Consider the following 20,577-nt stretch of genomic DNA (forward strand, 5'->3'; position numbering starts at 1 on the left):
AAGCCAATGCCTCTCATTCCTGAATTCAATAAAGTTGTGGCCTAATTCGCCCATTTAACCTTAAATTATGGTGTCTTGTTTCTTTATTTATCCTGGTGGGGGGCGGGAACTCGCCACGCAATGGTTAAGAGCGTTTGATATAAGCTGATAGTTCCTGGCTCAGCTCAGCCCCGAATGAGGTGTGTGGCATTCAAGAAGCCAGTATTTCAGCCACACAATAGCTAGCACATGTAGATATAAAACACCTGGTCTGTTTTAGAAGGTCATTTTACAGCTGTTGCTCAGTGGTAGAGCACACCGTTTGCCTTCAGAAGGCCCTGGTTTCAATCTCCAGGATTTCCTGTCAAAAGGATCTCAGGTAATAATAATAATAATAATAATAATAATAATAATAATAATAATAATAATAATAAATTTTATTTATATCCCGCCCTCCCCAGCCGAAGCCGGGCTCAGGGCGGCTAACAACAATCAAACAATCAAACTATCAGATATTCACACATTCTAAAAATATTTCATTATAAAAATCAATTAAAATCGAATTAATGGCAACTAATTAAGCAAGATTCTGTGCAGCGGAACTGGGAAAAGCCGGGGGGGGGGGGAGGGAAAGGCGACTGGAGCACAAATGGCATGAAACTCTCTGTGAAGGCTTCCAAACATGTGCATCATTCAGCAGTGAAAGTAGCAGAGAGGGTTTTCTTTTTCTGCCTCCATTGCATCCAGGAGAACTTTTCTGAGTGTTATAGGGTATGCTAACAGCTGCCCTGGGGGATGGTGACTCGAAATCACTGAAGGCCTGCTGTGACAAGTTTGTGAAGCACAATGGGGATAAAGTTGCTCGCTCGCATGACTACTTTAATGCCATTGTTGTAGCAGGTGCAATGCATCATCTGATCTGGTTTTATGGGAACAGTTCCAGCTTTTGTGGACTGAGGATGCGGACAAGGTGCTTGCAAAACCAAACTTCTATGTATAGGTGTGGTGTCAGAGCTCTGTTGTGTCCTGCAAACTGCTCATTGGACAGGCTGGTCTGGGGTTGAAAAGGAAATCCCACCCCTTTGAGGCATTATGTCTTGCCTGCCTTATCTTCCGCCACCGCCCAAGTAAAAGACTGCCCCACCCCAGAACCGCCTGAGAATAACTCTGAGGAACTTTAGTCTGGCAAGTAAGGTAGCTTTCTGTGTTCGTATGTTGTACAGATCTGTTGTACAGTAAAACTACCACTTTCCATGCAGAAGGCGCCAGATCCAAGGACCTCAAGTTGCCGGACATTTTTTCCCTATTCCTTGGAGAGCTGTTCCCAGTTGTGGTAGACCAACTGATGGGGACTTGCAGTGAAAAACATCTGAAGAGGCACCAGGTTGGTGAAGATTAGAGTAGATATTGCTAGGCTAGGGAGAATGTATGGAGGAGGCAGACCTCACCTAGGGGGACTAAGTGCCGCCTCAGGAAGGCAACTCACAGGTGTGGGGTGTGAGGGGCCAACTGCCTTGGTGTCTTGGGCTGCACAATGTAGACTGATGTCAGAACAGGCTAATAGAAGTTTTTTAAACCTACCCACCCTCTTCCCTCTGTGGAAGAGCTTTGCCTCAAGCATTCAAAGCACTTGTTCCTAAATTGACTAGTTAGCCTCAATGGTAAGAATTACCTCACTGAAGTCAGCCAGCACCCTAATCTGGACTGAGTGGCTTTGTGGAAGTGGGGAGTGGGAATGACGAGATTCAAAAAACCTTCTTTTTTCTTGAAATAAGTCAGAGATGTTTCCTTTTTAAGTTGTGAGAATTAACACCATTTTCCAAAAGTGCAAAAAGCTGCAGATAGGTGACTCCCCCCCCCTCCCCGCACTTCCTTTTCACCAGCTGTCTTTTTGAACTTGATTTGAAACACACTGAAAATATCTCTCTTTGTGATCTATTGAAAGTTTCCATTATTGACTGGTAGAAAGATTTGCTCCCCCTCCCCTTTTGGTTTTGCTCGTGGGCAAAAGATAATTGTAAAAAGTCCTGTGTTTATCTCAAGAGAGCAGTGTGGTCAAAGTAGCAGAGGAAGGCAGTTGCCTCAGGCCAGCTTTGATTGATGGCTTGAAAACTTTCTTTGCAAATATATCGTATATATCTCACCACAGTTTTTATATCAACCATCTTGAGGGGAAAGTATCTTGGGGGGTTTTTGGGGGAGGGTATTTACGCGGGTGGCGCTGTGGGTAAAACCTCAGCGCCTAGGACTTGCCGATCGCATGGTCGCCGGTTCGAATCCCCGCGGCGGGGTGTGCTCCTGTCGTTCGGTCCCAGCGCCTGCCAACCTAGCAGTTCGAAAGCACCCCTAAGTGCAAGTAGATAAATAGGGACCGCTTACTAGCGGGAAGGTAAACGGCGTTCCGTGTGCTGCGCTGGCTCGCCAGATGCAGCTTGTCACGCTGGCCACGTGACCCAGAAGTGTCTGCGGACAACGCTGGCTCCCGGCCTCTAGAGTGAGATGAGCACACAACCCTAGAGTCTGGCAAGACTGGCCCGAACGGGCAGGGGTACCTTTACCTTTACCTTATTTAAGGCAACTTAACTAATTTCAAAAGAGTGAGGAAGGATTGGGCCCAAATACAAAGGATTGGGCCAAATACAAATATTAGACCAATACAAAGTGGTCTAATAAGCATCTGTGAGCTTCCAGTAGAGTATTGTGGTGTCGGGGGGGGGGGGGCAAAAAGGTGGAAATCAACCTGCTTATGCTCCAAACTGCTCATTGGGGGTTTTCAACTCTCCTCCCTGAACTATATGGGAATGTTTCATGGGTGACGCAGCAATAAAACTTCTAGCACATTTGCAAAGCTAAGCAGGGTTTGGTATGGTTTCATACGGGATGGAGGACCATGTGTTAAGATTCCTGCATTGCAAGGGGTTGGACTACATGGCCCTCAGGGTCCCTTCCGACTCTGCATTTCTAAGTCGTAGAGAGGAGAGCAAAAAGGAATCTGTTCCTTTCCCACTCTTCAGAATCCACTCTCTTGCCTGCTGTATAGCTATGAAATTCTAAGGCCTGAGCCGCACTCCAACGCTCCACATCCTGGCTGTCTGCAGCCCTGAACAGCAACACTCATCCTAGCAAGTAGGGATGTGCTGCAACATTTTATCACAGGCACCATGTTTTTAAAAAGTGCTATCCGGTATGCAAATATAGTATGCTTTTTTATTGGATTAAAGGGAAATGAGTTAGCTCTTTTTGGTGACAGGCTTGTGTTAATTTGCAATGGGTAGTTGCACCCTAAAATCAAGGAGAAAGTGGTAGCTTTTGCGGGCAGGTGGGGGTGGAATGGCTGAGGCTGCTTTTTGGCTGCTGAGGTGGTGAGGACTTTGTCAGCCTACAGGATAATTGCTTTTCCCAACTTCTAAATTATCTCTCTAGAGGCCTGGCATAAAAAATTATGGATGCTTAACAGTTCTCACATATGTAAATAAAGATTGGAAACTAATTGGTCTATGCAAAGCGAAGGGAAAGGGTGGTGGTGAGGCACCAAGTGCTGTTGTAACATGGATTCACAACAATCCATCTCCATGGATTCATTTCACTTAAAATATATTGGTCAGATGTTTTTGTCCTGCTTTGAGGACTAAAAGGTGGGCTGCACCAGCTATTAAGAACATTGCCCTCGAATTGCCCTCTGCTAACGGATTTCTGTAATCCAAACCTTGGAGGCAGACAAAAGGTGGGGCGATTGGATTTACTTCCTCCAGCTCACACAGCAGGATTGCATTCAAGTTAAGGTACTTCAAAACCCTTTAGATGGCTTTCAAAGGCTTTGACACCAATAAGTAATTACAATTACTGATTTCCCCGCCAGCTCTCCAAAGTGTTTAAAAGTAATTAAAAATGGTTCTCCTTGGACCACCTCAACTTATGCTGTGGCTAGAAATGTAGCTGGGCAGAACTGGCAGCACAGCCCATATTGTGCTCTGCTTATAAAAAGAAAGGGTTGCCACCAAAGTCTACCTGAAGTGGAATTGAAGGTGGATTTGAACCCCCCCCTCCTCCCCATAAATTCTGTAAACAAACATGCATACTGTACATTTATCTAACACATTTTAAACCCATTTCAGCCAAAAGGGCTCCCTGAGAGACTTACAAATCACTGTTTTTAAAAGAAACAGCCTTTGTCCCTCAGACTTACAATCTGAAATATGTGAAGCAAAAGGAAAAGCAGATGGGGAGGGAAAAGGAAAGTGAGCAAGCTCGAGCACTACTTTCTTAGGAGAGTTAACCGAGCGGGCCTGCTTCCCATCTCTTCCCCACTCCCTCAGCCTGATGAAATGGCTGCTGCTAGTTGACAGCTGAGGAAGAGGCAAATGCAGGTGTTCTCAGATCTGCTGTTGTGGCCTGGTTTCCCATCTCTCCTTTGCTCTGTAGCGCAGTGGAATATGACCTGGATTCTGTCTCGCCCGTTAGTGCTTCACTTAACCGTTTTAATGCATCTAGAGTACTGGGCACTAGAGTGCCCTTGAAGTGGTCTAAACCAGAAATGGAGCCCACATGCACAACAGCACCAAGAGTCTCTCTAATGCACTAATATTGGATGCAACTCTAGGGGCATTAAATGCTGTAGGAGCTGTGCAGCAGCAACACCCTATCACACTGTGCTGTCAACTCCAGCTTCTTTAAGATTCAGGAAGCCACCTAGGAGCTTGGGGAAATTTCAGTCACACATGTGTTTGTAAAGAACTCTGAGGTTTTTAAAAGGCAGCCTTGAACCATAACTGCAAACTATGCTGTACTTCTTTTGAAAACAAAAGCAAAAAAAGAGGCAAAAAAACATAAATAGAGGAGCCCTGCTGGACCAGGGCAAAGATCCATCTCGTATGGCCTGTTGCTCCTCCTAGTGCCCAACCACAAGCCTTCAAAACCTCACAAGAAGGATGCAAAGGCCTCCCTTGTTGTTTGCCCCCAGCATCTAGTATTCAGACGTGTGCTGACTCTGAACCTGGAGGTTCTATTTTGCTACTTTGGCCATTGAGAAGACAGTTTTCCTGTGCAAGAGTCTTAGATATGTCAGTAGATAAAGTCCCATTCTGCCACTGGATATCACTCTTAAAGCATTTTTAAATTCAGGTTGGACTTGCTATTAGGTGACCATTCTGTCTCCCACCCCCTGACATCTCCTGTCCCACGAAATCCCTATTAGACTGGCAAGCGGTGAAAAAAAACAGCAGAAGATCAGCCTTTCAGGAGAAAGGGTGCCTCATTTTGCTTGGCATTTTAAATAAAATTCCTGAAGTATGTCAGAATTAGCCGCCTTTTCTAGGACGCTTGGTGATTTATTTTGTTAAAGCGAGGCATTATTCATAATTATGTGGTTTTATGAGGAGTGTGCCGAGCAGTATCCTTCCAGCACAAGGCTGTGGGAGACGGAGCAGTATTTAAATAAGAGCCCTGGAGAAAGGGCATGCTTACATTTCACAGTAGAAGATCCACACAGTTGTCGTTTCAGCCTATTGAACCACCACATAATTACCCCCATTCAGCACTTTGGCTTGCCTTCTTATTAGCTGTCCATCACGTTCCGATGGGGAGAATCACAATATTTAAAATAACACAGATCGTTGGACAGCACTGGGTGTTGGATGGCATTGAACTTTGTAAATGCAGTTAATGGCGGGTCTTCCAGATATAATGCATGGAGCACCAGCATGGCACATGGGATCAAGTGTTGGGTTGGGAGGCATAGCAAGTCTGGTTGCAAAAATATATTTGGGTGGCCTGAGACAGTGCTCTCTCCACTGAAATGTTTGTGGGGGAAATGGTGATAATAATGTGTCTCCTTAACCTCCTTAGGTGTGGTGACTTGTGATTTTAAACCAACCATAACTGATTTCCCTAAGGGGCTTAACCCAACCTTATATTTAAGCTCTGTGTCAATTTTCTTTTTCAAAATAAGAAGGCAGCGTTGACTGGGAAAGCTCCTATGTTCCAAGTGCTGAAAATAGCCTCTCCCATTATTTTGGCCCTGGGGCTAGAGCAGCAGGTAAGCCTGTGGCTCCTGGCTCAATGCAGACTGACTGAAGACAGCTATGTTATCTGTCCACTCATCAGGCCTTCCTTGGCTGTTAATGTTGATGTTTTGTTCAAGTTCTGCAATAGCCACAGGAAAGAGCAGGTGCCCACTATTCTCACTTGGGCTAATGGCAACCAGGGAGAGGTGTCATCACACATTTCTGTCCCTTGATGTGGGGGCGTTTCTCTTGCTGCTCCTGCCCCATCCCACCAGCAGTAGTGACTAAAGGAGTCAGAATGTGTTCCCGTGCGTTGGCTACTCTCCAACAGATCATACTGTTGCTGCTTCACTGCTGTGGAGGAAAACACACACACACACACACACACACACACACACACACGGGAAGATCAAGACCAGGCAGTTCCATATCCAGCAGTATCAGGGCAGTGCATTCTCAAGTCATTGCTGTCTTAAGATCAGATTTTCTGACCAAAATAATCCTCCTCCCTTCAGCTTCTAACCCAAACAAGTCCTTCTCTTGCTTCTTGCTCTGCACCCATGGATTTAACTACTTCCCTTTGAGACTCTGGGTTGGAGACTTCAAAACCCAAGATCTAACAATCCTTTGACATTCAAACGTATTTGACAGGAAGTGTGTAATGGCTTCTGCTGTGAGCGAAAATGGAGCCTTATGGGTTCTTTCTAAGTTTGGGATGCTGGGAAGTGCAGGGTCATAGATTTGGGCCTGGGCAAGACAGCACAGAGAAGGCTGTGAAAACACTTCAGGAAGATAGCACTGAGTGTGCTTGTAATGTATTCACTTCTCTTTCTGCTTCCCTGCAGGTGATAGTTGGTCTTGTATGTTGTTCTTTAACTTTGGGTTTCCCCAAAGATGTTCAATAAATGTTTAATGGAGAATCATAATGAAAGTCAGCTTTATGATCATTGAGCTCAGTAGATATGTCTAATATTATTTAGACTTATAACTGTAGTTCAGGGATGGGGAAATGGTAGCCCTTCAGCTGTAGTTGGGACTTCAGCTCCTTTCAGCCCCAGCCAGTGCCTAATGATAAAGGGATGATGGAAGTTATAGTCCAACAACATTTAGAGGGCCAGAAGTTCCACAGATATGTCATATATAGGTGATCCCACAGAAGCATGGAATGTGACTTCTGATTACTGTAGGGTTTCTAGAAAATTTTGAATTGGAAAGTATATCACATAACCCATGGCAATCTTGTATACCATGTGTTACTAACTCTGTAGGACTTTCAGCCATTTTGTGTTTGGTTGTAAAATCGTTGCTTTTCTTTTAGAGGCTCTTCTGCATAGGAGAGTCAAAAGTTCACAGGAAGGTAAAATGTTAAAGCTTGGGTAGTGATTATTGGGCAGCCCTTGAGCCAAAATCTTGATTCTCCACTAAGTCCCTGATTAGTCCTGAAAACAAAGAACAAACAAGGTTTGGAGGCAAGGAAACTGGGGTGGTGGTGGTAGCTAAAGTGTGAGTGACAGACAGACAGAAAAGCCCACTGACATCACTGTCCATCAAAGGAGCATCATGTCTTGGTGAAGTGTGGTATGGATCAGCCTCCTGGAAATGTCTGAAAAAGCTGAATTGGTGTGGCATAGAGCTTGGAGCAACCTCCTGGGCAGAATGCTGAAAAAAGTTCACTGTGCTTTAGGAAATAATTCTAACACAGCACCTCCCTGAATGTGAAGGGGACTTTTCACAAAGGGGCCAGACTTAAATTTTGTAATGAGCGGCACAGGTGGAGAGCTCCTGAGACACCCTGAGCTGAGTTAATTAAATGTCATGCCGTAGGGTGAAAGCCCAACCATGGGGCATTTCTGTTTGTTCAATCTATTTCTGGCTCTACCCTTTGCTGAAAAATGAGTGAACTTGGAAGTTCTCTGGAAATATAAAATGGAGTACGCCTAACAGTTTATTAGCAATGGGCCCTCGTTCTTGTTGAAAGGGGACTGGCCTGGACTTGTTCAGGAAATGCAAAAGGATACTTCATTTAATTAGTATGAGGTATGGCTGCTGGCTGATACTCATTTTTACTGGCTGAGTGGAAGGTGTTGCTTGCATTAGACATGGTACTGGATTCTGAAATTAGTTGGAGCATAGTGCAACCTCATGCTTAAAACAAGTGCTGGGATTTTCACACAATAGGGGCTTTCCCTCTCTGCCACAATTATACTCTCAATGGCACAAGCAGTCCTCGGCATGTGAAGTGTTACAGCTGAATCATAGAATTGTAGATTTGGAAGGGTATACCAGGGGTTATTCCAGTCCAACCCCCTGTAATGCAGGAATCATGTCCACATCTATCTCTGGATGGGCTCCAACCACAAACCTGCTTAACAGCTAGATGGACTGACCCATTGCACCACCAAGTTTCCAAAAGGTTGGAGGCTCTCTTTCACACAGACAAAGAAACTGCAGCTTCCGTTATGTAGGAAGCTCCTCCCCAGATGTAGGACATTCAGGATGTTTAGCCCCATAACCACCATACTCCACAGAGGCAGCAAAAATAAAATAAAGATGTCCACACTTGGTGGCACCTTGAAGGTAACAAGAAGAGGGTTTGGTTGGTTGGTTGGCTTCCTGCCCTCTCACAGTGCAGGCTACAAACTGTCCTACCACACCTTATTAATTTGTTATGCAAAATAAATATCTGACTTTTTTCCAGTAGCCAGAAATAGATGAACTGAAATATTTGATGAAGAAAATGCATGCTTCCTGGGGAGACTCACCTGGGGGGAAATGTTAATTACAGCTTTGATTTTAGATTTGACCAATATCGTATCATTTCAGCTTCCCCAGTTCAACTCGTATTGTACTCATTAATTATGTTACTAATTAACTGTGTGACCCAATGCATTTTGAAAACTGCTCTTATCTTGGTTAAATTAATACAGTTTTGACATATGCTCCTCCTCCTTTTTAGGGTACTTCTAAGTTTGTTTCGCGAACCATCCAGGTAGCTTTGTTCAATAAGTGGTACGTAAATGTCAGGTTGAAATAAAATAAACTAAAACTAGAAAACTGTCCTTTGAAAAACTAAAAGAGGGGAAACTTCTGTTCCACAATATTTTCCACCCTGCACCAGCGATTCTTATGCAGAATTATCCCCAAATGTAGAGAATTTTTGGAAACATGTACGCAGTATATGTTGTCAACTTTGAGACTCAAGGGGGTAAGACAGAATTTCCCCCAAGGCTGAGATGTCAGTATCCAGCACGATTCCTTCCGTAGATGTAGAGGTAACATTCCTGGCTACTTAACCACACTTAAGCAGTCAAGAGTGTTAGCCTGCTCCAGCCTTTTTGTCTGCACCCCAGTTGGCCTTTGCTGACCTCGCAATTATTGGGTTGATTTAGCTATGTTCAGTTTACTATACTCATCTCGGTTGGGGAATAGTTCAATTGATCAAAGGAGGAACAAATTGGTTCGCTCCCTGTCTGCTGTGAGGTTGCGGCAGGATGAACCTGTCGTATCCGTGGTCTTTGCTTAAGACAGACAGCTGAAGCAGCAGGAAGCATCTCTGGGCCTTAACAGCACAGCTCATGTTAGGAAAAAAACAATGGGATCAGGTTCCAGTCGGGTCAAAGCAACAATGTTACAAACTGATTGGACATTTGAGGTGACCATTTGAACACTCCCAGTTTGGATCACTGCTACACTACCTTGTTTTTTTCCCCCCTCTACAAGTGTGATTTCCTATCTGTGGACAGAAGGACAAAGCTGCACGGATTAAAAAGCAAAACAAAGCCAAACTTAGTCACTGTGTTTAAACTGCATAGTAAGATTTCTATTAATGATGGATAGCTTGATATGAAATTGGCCTGGTTTTATAGGGTTTCTAGGCCAGTTTTTGAGTTGGGTGGGAAGCTCATTTTTTTCTTAAGAGTTCCATCCTTGTTCATACTGTTATTATGTGCACTGATGGTGCCATGCATATGCAATCATAGAATCGTAGAGTTGAAAGGGACCTCCCCAAGGGTCATCTAGTCCAACCCCCTGCAATGCTGGAATCTCAGCTAAAACATCCATGACAGATGGCCATCCAACCTCTGCTTTAAAACCTCCAAGGAAGGAGAGTCCACAACTTCTGGAAAGAGACCGTACCACTGTTGAATAGCTCTTACTGTCAGAAAGTTTTTCCATATATTTAGTTGGAATCAAACATTATGAGATGGACAAATTATTACTGCTAACCAGGTCATTGTGAGCTGTAATGACTTGGGTCTAGTGCAGGGGTCTGCAACCCGCGGCTCCGGAGCCGCATGTGGCTCTTTTACACCTTTGCCGCGGCTCCGGGGCGGATACTAGCGAGGGGAGGAGGCGCATTGTGCGCCCTGACACTCCCCACTGTGACGGGCGCTGTACTGGCTGTGATGTCGCATGGGGGCGGTGCGTGCGTTAGTCACACACTGTCCCGACGTCACCTTCCCACCCGCTGTCAGATCGCGGCTCTGGAGATATATTTGTTTTAAATGTCGCAATGGTTTTGCGGCTCCCAGTTTTTTTTCTTCTTCGGAAATGGGTCCAAGTGGCTCTTTTTGTCTTAAAGGTTGCAGACCCCTGGTCTAGTGCTACCATTAGGCCAGCTAGGCAGCCGCCTAGAGCACAGACCACAAAGGGGTGAAGTACTGCTCCTTGAGGGGCACAGTTTTGTATCTGTGCTGTGACCTTATAGCAATAGCTCAAAGGCTTCCAAAATCTATGCTGCTGCAAGGAGTACTTCTCTTCATACTACAACAAAAACTGCTGGACAAAGTGTCTAATAAAAAAAAAATCCTTCCAGTAGCACCTTAAAGACCAACTAAGTTAGTTCTTGGTATGAGCTTTCGTGTGCATGCTCACTTCTTCAGATATCTGAAGAAGTGTGCATGCACACGAAAGCTCATACCAAGAACTAACTTAGTTGGTCTTTAAGGTGCTACTGGGAGGAATTTTTTTTGTTTTGACTATGGCAGACCAACACGGCTACCTATCTGTAACTGGAAAAGTGTCTAATGTTTCTGTTTCTCTAAGGATCCTTCCTACACTTCCAGTGTCACGGGAAAGTGGTAAACCCAGTTTCTCAAAGCTCAGACTTATAAAAAATCACATATGCTCAACAGTTTTGCGAAAGAAACTAGTTAGCCTGACAGCTATGTCAGTTGAACATGCGCAAGCATCAGCACTTGACCTGTAGTAATTGGTGACAAAATTTACAAGGGAAGAGGCACACAAAGCAAGATGTTGATGTGCCTGAAATTGAAACTTTAAAGAGACTTAAATTTTAACATCACAGTTCACAAGCTTATTCAAAATGATTTGTGTGCCAAACCATTTTCTTTTGTATTTGAGAAGGATAATCAAATATTACTTATTCTGACAATCTAAAGTGAATTAAGCAGTTTCAAATTTTGTGCTTTTAATTCTTTCTACAAGACATCTGTTTCTGAAGTTAGCAATCTTTTTGGAGTGGTGGTGGTGGTGCAAGAGTTAGCCTTGCCTAAACTGCAAAAGAGCCTGGCACCAGCATCGTAGTGACGGATCTTGTTTTTATCATTGCATTCTCCCTCTCTCTTTGCATCCTATTACAGTATTTCAGAGGAAACTTTGACCGTTCCCATCCTTTGCCAGCCTTTTTTCATCTGGAAAAAGAAAAGTTAAATTGTGTCCAACCAGCAGTTTTCATGGAAAAGAGAAAAAGTGTTGTTTGCCCCCTTCTCTACTTATGGGACTAATTAAAATGGATTAGCAGCTATCTTGGCTGGCCTGGGCAAGCAGGTCTGGCCATTATTGTTGAAGAATAGGATGGTGATGGTGTTGACCATGGGTAGACAAACTAAGGCCCGGGGGCCGCATCTGGCCCAATTGCCTTCTAAATCCAGCTTGCGGACGGTCCAGGAATCAGCATGTTTTTACATAAGTAGAATGTGTCCTTTTATTGAAAATGCATCTCTGGGTTATTTGTGGGGCCTGCCTGGTGTTTTTACATGAGTAGAAGGTGTGCTTTTATTTAAAATGCATCTCTGGGTTATTTGTGGAGCATAGGAATTCATTCATTCCCCCCCCCCCCCCAAAAAAAATAGTCCGGCCCCCCACAATGTCTGAGGGACAGTGGACCAGCCCCCTGCTAAAAAAAGTTTGCTGACCCCTGGTGTTGACTGACATGGGGGACCCAGGAGCCCTGGGCACAAAACTCCAGATGTTTATCAGTTATAATTGAGCACAGAGAAGGATTTTTGTTCAAGGGGAAACTTAGAATCAAGGGCAACAAAGCACATTTTGAAAACAGTGTATGGCTTTCTACTCATGTCTCTGGAAGGTTCATATGGCCACTTTTTAATATGCTGAAGGTGGGAGTTTGTTTTCTCAGGATGGATTTTTGCAGTAAAAAGTACCTGTGTGATGTACACCTGGGCATAGTTTGGCACCAGTGCTGATGTGGCTTCTCCTGAAAGACGAGGGTTGAGATATTCCTCATTGGAAAGTTTCATCTTTATGCAGTGCCATCATGAAAGAAAGAGGCGGCAGGGGGAGAGGCTGGTCCTGTTGGAAGCAAACCCTCACTCTGTGACAAAAAGGCCTTTGAAAATGATCACAGGGGCCTTTAGTTCTGTCGGCTTTTGATATAGACATAACTTGGGGGGAGAACAGGGTGCTGCCTTTGTTCAGCAGAAAAAGCAGACACACATTGTTAGTTTTAAGCTTTGGCGATAGATTCTGTCTGCTACACAGACGGCAGGAACATCTCCGATTTGATTGTATTTACATACATTCCAGTTCCAAACAGATTGTCGCCCCAACACAGATGCCTGAGCTTTCTGTTTGCTAGAGCAGAGGTATATATGCCGTTCTTTGCACTTGCTGACAGCTGCCGAAGAAAGCTGCCTTTTTTCCAGTGTGCAACCAGTTGCTCTTCTTTTAATACCTACCGGGCTTGCCTGAAAGGCATCCGTTATCTGTTAAAGCCGCAGGAGATTTTTCTTTCCTTCTGACAATCTGACATGGGGGTTGTAAATGGGTGTTTCTGTAATTGGCATGTCTCCCTGAACTCCCCAGTTCTTAAAGATATATGTAAAACATGATTATCTTAATAGAACTTCTCATTTGCTGGTGTTCATGTTAAACCCAGACCTGTTTGCTTTGATATGCATTTAAGGAACTGATGTTATCCTCCTCTTGTTGCCTGTGGCCTTGAACATTAAAGCAGACGCATCAAATCTGATGCTATATGAGAGGCTCACTCCTTACTCCTTAACAGCTCAATTTTCCTTTGAAAATATGGATCAGAAACAAACGTTGGTATGTTTGTGAGTTTGCTCCGGACGTACGTGTGTGAGTGAAACATCTAAAGCTATGTTGTGTTGCTACTTGTAGTGTTCGTTGAGGAACTATTTACATAGAATATATTCTACTTTTGTAAGTTGGTAAGATGAGGGTCTTCATTGATATTCACGTAATATTTTTTTGATGATGCCATGCCAAATAGTTAAAATTATTGCATGTGCCAAGGCTTCTTTTGTGTGTTTGGTGCAGTAGGCCAGTGGCAACCAGAAGAGCTGTAAACAGAGCAGAAGCAACAGCGTCTAAACTTTCCCATCCCATTTTCTACCTTTTTAAAATAGAGGCAACATGGAGGCCCGGTCCACACTCTTCTTGGCCTTCACGTATTTGCCCAAAGATGTGCATGGTGCAGGCAATAAGCTTTCAGCCCAGCTGGTATTGGATGGAGATGTCAATTGTATGAACTGGCACCTTCATGTGTGTGCATGGGGACATCAGTTCATATAGTTGGCACCTCCATATCATCCTAACTGGGTCATGAGCCTGCCAGGTGCCATTCTCCCCCCACTCCTTATGACTGGGCTAAGGAGCATCTGAACCTGCCTAGTGTATAACTGTCCCAGTCATTAGAATCCCCAAATTCAAGGGGGAATACAGTATAATTAAAAACTATGCACCAAAGCAAATGCTTTACCAATGTCCCAAACCCCTCCTTATTTTACATCTATACTGTGTAAGGGATACTGTTTTCTTTCTTTTTAAACTATAGATAACTCTGAATTTTCAGGACATGGAAAATGAGTGGGGGATTTTGCTGTTTCTACTGGCTGCCCACTCTTGAATGTACCATCTTATGCTTTACATTGAACTGGGCTTGGTTTGGTTCAGTGGATGAATGATATACAGACATGCAATGCAGAGCAGATCCCACAGAGTTTTGTACAACAACCTGTGGAAAGCCCATAGCAAAGATCTGCTTTCAAGCTCAAAAAGTCCTAAACACAACCAATCATTTCTTTTATAGCTGCACAAAGTATTGGTCATTCATCTCCCTGATGCCTTACACTCGGATAAAACCTTTGACTGTACAGAGATTATCTTTTTCCCAGGTTAATGTTATATGCCAGTTTATCTTAAGTATTGGGCAGCTGCTGTCTGCCCAGCAATATAGTTGCTATGATTATGGAATGCTGCCTGAAGCGAAAGCCTGAAGGGGAAGAGTTATTACAGAATCAATGGAATTATTATAGCCCAAGGTCAGGTGTGTCATTTTTTTGCGCTTGCTTCTCTTGACCACAGTCAGTGCTTTTATTATATCTGCTTTGTGGACTTCTGAGCTTCCAGCTCCTTCCAGCTCCCCTATAATGTCTGCCATGCAGAGTGAGTGGAAGGATCAAGAGTTTTCTCCCAAACAAATCAGGGTTGAAAGGAACCTTGGCCTGTTTCCTGTCACAGTGCCCCTGTCTTTGGAACAACACCCAGTGCAACAAAACTCTTTATCCTATAAAAACATCTGGGCAATTAGACTTTTTTTTTTTTTAATTTAAAGCCCCAACTGGAATTGTGGCAGCCCCACTTCACAAGGCAGGCAGGCTAGGGCAGCCATTGATCTGACCTTGGAAGACAAGGCCTCTCGGGACACTGTAAAACCACATGCACCCTTCAAAGTGACCAAATTCTCTTTTCTCGGCATGATTAAAAAGACACATGAATATCTTTGTGATTAGAAGGACATATGATTTTCTCCTTCACTATCCACCCTGATTCTTCCCTCAATAACCAATCACTTAGGAGTCACCTTGAGCGCTGAGCCTCAGCTGTTGAGAAAATTCCCCCATGCAAAGTCAGTGCTGCAGACACGTCATTGCTCTTTTGCTCTGTCCTGCAGCTGTTGATCGCCTCAGTGGAGTCTGGTGATGAGAATTAAATAATTTCAGTGGCAAGAGCGGGGAGGGCTCTGAGTAGAGGCATTCTTTTCCGGCTTAGCTTTGGTAAATGGCCAATGCTGCATTTTATGCAACGTATCAGTTCCCACCCCCCTTTCCTGAAACCAGATGATGAGCCACCCCTAGAATAGTTGCTCCATGCTTTCTTTGCTTTCTTTCGCCAGATGCCGATGATTCCCAGGGAGGGAGGTGTGTCACCTCCTAATTGATGGGCCTAAGTCAGATACATGGTAGTTTGGACTGGTAGGATTTGCGCCTTTATTCAGGTGCATTGGAGGCAGTTCTAACAACCAGTGCAGCTTAGCTCCAATATCTGATAACTCTGGCTTAAATTTCTCAGTTACATCAGACATGCAGCTATAGCCAAATGCTTGCCATAAAGTAGAAGCATTATCAAAGTGTAAAATATGGGACTGGGTACAGATTTAACTTTCCTTAAAATCTTGTGTTTCCTTTAAAAAAAAAAAAAAGAGTGACTTTCTAGTGCTTCTGGGAGTACATTGTTAGCCAAAGTCACATAGGGGGAGGGCTAAGAGTTCCAGTGGCTTCTCTGCCCGGCAGATAGTTCTTTACCCTACCCCAGACAAACAAATCTGGAATCAACAAGGCAAACTGATAATAACTAAGGAATAAGTTGTGCAAGATAGAACTTACTCTAATGTACTTGCGCAACTTTTGCAGAATTCAGCTCTCCTTGGTACAAGATTTTAATTGCCTGGATATTAACCTTTTTGTTATTTTATTGATTTTTACGTACGGTAAAGACAGAAAAGAGCTTGCAGTTTTCTTGGCCTTCATATGAATGCTCCTTCCTGGATATAACAGAAATTCATTTATATTTTTTTAAATAAATAATTTTTTGCTGTAAGGAGATTGTCAGTATTGTTTTGAACCTTTAAAGCCATTATTTATTTATTTAAATAGTTTTTATAGCACCCTTTAAGCTGGAAGTCACTAGTTCTCATACAGCATAATAACTTAAAGCAATCCAGTGAGGTGCATTAAGCATCATGAGCCTATAAATGTTTACATCTTCCATATCTCAGGAAGAATAAAAAGTGGTAGAGCACGTCAAAAATCCAAGATAGCCTGTTTCTTCTTCTTTTTTTATGGGTAGTTTCCAGAGTTTGTCATACTCAAGAGTAGGCCACTGAAAATAATGGACCTAACTAATTTGGGTCCATTAGCTGAATACAACCCAATGATTGTAAACTGCTTTGGGGACTCTATATTGGAAAGTCTGCATGAAATACGTTTATCTATATTCCAATATTTATCAATATTACAAATATTTATTGTAATATTTATATGTTGCCTCCTTGTGCCAGGAAATAATCAATGTGGCATTTAAAAAAAGTACTGCTTTGTTCAGGGGTGGGGAGCTTGTGGTGTTTCTGGCATCCAGTTCCCATCAGCCCCAGCCAACATTGCCAGTGGTCAGGGATGATGGGAGTTGGAGTCTAGCAGCATGCAGAGAGCCCACATGGTTCCCTATCCATAGCTTAGTTATAACCCAGCAATTTAATGGCATTTCTTTTGGATAATATAGCAGCCTGGGTAACAGAAAAACCTCATGATGAATTGGAGAACCCTTTTGCACAAGCAAGTTCCTTCCTTAAGGATGGAAACAAATATGAGGACTAAGATGTGTTTCAGCTCTAATGCAGGCTAATTCATTTTGGCACTGTGCCACGCAGGGTGATTAAATGTCCCGTGAAGTGCTACAATATCTTGATAATGTGCGTTCTTCGTTTGATTATGTAATCAATTATGTTGCACCTAATAAAATTTCAAATGAGTTACAAAAGCGGCAAGGAGATTGTGCCAGGTTGGGACTCATTTGGGTGCATTCGGAAGTTCTTGGCTAGTCTTCAAGCGGCAACAGAGTCTTTCTCTACAAAGAAGCCGCCCAGGGGGATGTGTCAGCTGGTGAGGTGGGAGGGGTCTGGCCTGATTCCCTTCTGACTTCAGCTGTCATCAAAGCAGATGCTTACTGGTCCTGACTATCAGGAGAACTTTTGCACATGCTTTATAAATACTTGGTTTTTATTTGTATAGTTAAATTGTTTAAAGAATGTATGTATCTGCCTTTCTGGGATGCGGGTTGCGCTGTGGGTTTAACCACAGAGCCTAGGGCTTGCCGATCAGAAGGTTGGCAGTTCGAATCCCCGCGACAGGGTCAGCTCCCGTCGCTCAGTCCCTGCTCCTGCCAACCTCGCAGTTCAAAAGCACATCAAAGTGCAAGTAGATAAATAGGTACCGCTCCGGCGGGAAGGTAAACGGTGTTTCCGTGCGCTGCTCTGGTTTGCCAGAAGCGGCTTAGTCATGCTGGCCACATGACCCGGAAGCTCCCTCGGCCAATAAAGCGAGATGAGTGCTGCAACCCCAGAGTCGATCACAACTGGACCTAATGGTCAGGGGTCCCTTACCCTATACATTTATCTGTCTTTCTACTATTACTTTCCCACGTCAGTAGTTTTTAAAGATTTGTCAGTATCTGCAACTGAAATGCAGAACCATTATAACTCAGATTTAAACAAAAAATGCACAATTTTTGGGGGGTGGGGGAATGGCACAAAACTACCTGGAAGGAAGGAGGCTTCTGATAATTAAATGTCCCTGTCGTTATAGATCTGGGCATCTCTGTAATTGCTACAAATCCAGCCTTCTATTTTCAGTCAGAAAAGCATGAAAACAAGGAGTGAGACTGAAGATGGAAAAAGGAAAACGGGAAGGAAGGAAGTGCTTATATATCATTTGGGTATATCAAGTTTTCAACGTGGCTTACAATAATAATGAAAATAACAATGATGAGAATAACATTAACTCCAAAGTAAAAACAATACAAAACTAGGGGTTGTTGTTGTTTAGTCATTTAGTCGTGTCCGACTCTTTGTGACCCCATGGACCAGAGCACGTCAGGCACTCCTTCTCTTCCACTGCGTCGCAGTTTGGTCAAACTCATATTGGTAGCATCGAGAACACTGTCCAACCATTTCGTCCTCTATCGTCCCCTTCTCCTTGTGCCCTCCATCTTTCCCAACATCAGGGTCTTTTCCAGGGAGTCTTCTCTTCTCATGAGGTGGCCAAAGTATTGGAGCCTTAGCTTCACGATCTGTCCTTCCAGTGAGCACTCAGGGCTGATTTCCTTCAGAATGAATAGGTTTGATCTTCTTGCAGTCCATGGGACTCTCAAGAGTCTCCTCCAGCACCATAATTCAAAAACATCAATTCTTCGGCGATCAGCCTTCTTTATGGTCCAGCTCTCACTTCCATACATCACTACTGGGGAAACCATAACTTTAACTATACAGACCTTTGTCAGCAAGGTAAATGTCTCTGCTTTTTAAGATGCTGTCTAGGTTTCTCATTGCTTTTCTCCCAAGAAGCAGGCATTTTTTAATTTTGTGGCTGCTGTCACCATCTGCAGTGATCATGGAACCCAAGAAAGTAAAATCTCTCACTGCCTCCATTTCTTCCCCTTCTATTTGCCAGGAGGTGATGCGACCAGTGGCCATGATCTTAGTTTTTTTTTATGTTGAGCTTCAGACCATATTTTGCGCTCTCCTCTTTCACCCTCATTAAAAGGTTCTGTAATTCCTCCTCACTTGCTGCCATCAAGGTATTCTGGATTATGGAGAAAGCTAGAGACTTCCAGTAAAACATCTAATTCTGCTTCATTGGCTATGCAGAAGCATTTGACTGTGTTGACCACAGCAAACTATGGCAAGTTCTTAAAGAAATGGGAGCGCCTGATCACCTCGTCTGTCTCCTGAGAAATCTCTATGTGGGACAAGAAGCTAAAGTTAGAACTGGATATGGAACAACTGATTAGTTCAAAAATGGGAAAGGAGTACGACAAGGCTGTATGTTGTCTCCCTGCTTATTTAACTTATATGCAGAATTCATCATGCGAAAGCCTGGACTGGATGAATCCCAAGCCAGAATTAAGATTGCCGGAAGAAATATCAACAACCTCAGGTATGCAAATGACACAACTAGGGGAGACAACACAACAGCTATGCACATATATTCAGATATAACATGGTACATAGCTTATCTGAGACCAAAGCACACAGTGTCCCTCAGAAACACCCTTCAGGTGGGGGAGGTACTTTACAAGCAAATTTAGACCCTAATTCTTTGTACAGTCCTGTTTCACGGCCAGGTAGGAACAGCTACTGAGGAAGACAGTTTTGGATGCAAGAACATAGGAAGTGCCCTCCCTGCTGGATCAGACCAAGGGCACATCTTGTCCAGCATTCTGTTCTCATGGTGGCCGGCCAGATGTCCATGGGAAACAGAACCTGAACCCAACAGTGCTCTTCCCACCTGTGATAACAAGCAACTGGTATTCGGAGGCATACTGCCTCTGGCAGTGGAGGGAGAGCGTAATAATGGCTAGAGGAGAGAAAGAGCTAAATAGCCGTTGGTTTCTGTGAAGCCACGTCTAATATGTCTGTGTAGGTTTAGACCTATACAATGTGAACCTATACACCTGCCTTCATCATCTGTTCTGTCTGGAGACAGTCCTCTGAGGTCTCCCTAGGGAGAGGGGTGCCCTTCCCTCCCATGAGATCTTCAACTGAGGCATTTGTGCCCCTCCGAATGTAGTTGGATTCCCAATATCCATTGGTTCCTCCCCACTTGGCCATCGACCAGGGTTGGTAGGGCTGGAGAGCCACAGGTACCCTATTCCTGCTTTAACTGGAGAAAGTGAGAGTGGCTGGGACCCTCCTTAGTACTAGCTTATGGTATCTCCCCAAAGACAGGTGGCTCAGGGAAAAAATGGAATTTCATTCATGTCAGTCAATAAGGGAAAGAGAGCACCTGACGGGTAGGCCAGCATTTGAGTTAGGAAGCATTTTTATTTCATTGCCCTTCTTATTTTTATTTGGAGCTCTGTGTTTCCTTGTAAGTAATATTGAACAAATGAATTGTTCAAAAAGGCAGTTAATAACTATTAGCCAGAGGTTTGGTTAGATGGAATTTCTATTTTCAATTGCTTTGGCATTGCAAGGTGAATGTGGATAATTAGGTTTGCTACTCGGGAGTTGTTTGAATCAAATCAGACATGTTTATTTTTTAACGGGATTCCAGCTTTTATGATGTTTGTTTCTCTTTGCCTGTTTAAATTAATAAGAGTGGACACAATCCACGTGGAAATGAATGGGCGCCATCTTCTGTTCAATACATCTTTTAGTAGGAGAACTTCCCAGTGGACTGTGCCTTTAGGAATAATTTTCTCCCCTAATTACTGTGTTTGACAGAGTGGATATTGGCTGCCGTGTACTGATAACCTTGAATCTACTGAGACTCGTTATGCATCGCTATTATGCATAATATTTCTAATTCTC

At 43.7% G+C, this 20,577-nt stretch overlaps 1 protein-coding gene and 2 long non-coding RNA genes across 52 annotated transcripts in view; 2 read left to right on the forward strand and 1 right to left on the reverse strand.

The window, feature by feature from the left end:
* Positions 1-20,577, forward strand: part of MSI2 (musashi RNA binding protein 2) — a 450,658-nt gene that overhangs the window by 301,815 nt on the left and 128,266 nt on the right. The window lies entirely within an intron of this gene.
* LOC310832760 lies at positions 6,761-15,690 on the forward strand. The gene is made up of 4 exons (XR_014558414.1): positions 6,761-8,401; positions 8,512-10,241; positions 10,584-10,769; positions 11,003-15,690. It is a non-coding gene; the product is annotated as an uncharacterized lncRNA (long non-coding RNA).
* On the reverse strand, positions 15,095-19,514 carry LOC310832767. The gene is made up of 4 exons (XR_014558421.1): positions 19,336-19,514; positions 17,805-17,927; positions 17,650-17,723; positions 15,095-15,184 (listed from the first exon to the last, which is right to left on the reverse strand). It is a non-coding gene; the product is annotated as an uncharacterized lncRNA (long non-coding RNA).

This window comes from Podarcis gaigeae (assembly GCF_964106915.1).
Source record: "Podarcis gaigeae genome assembly, chromosome: 15".
Taxonomy (NCBI): Eukaryota; Metazoa; Chordata; class Lepidosauria; order Squamata; family Lacertidae; genus Podarcis; species Podarcis gaigeae.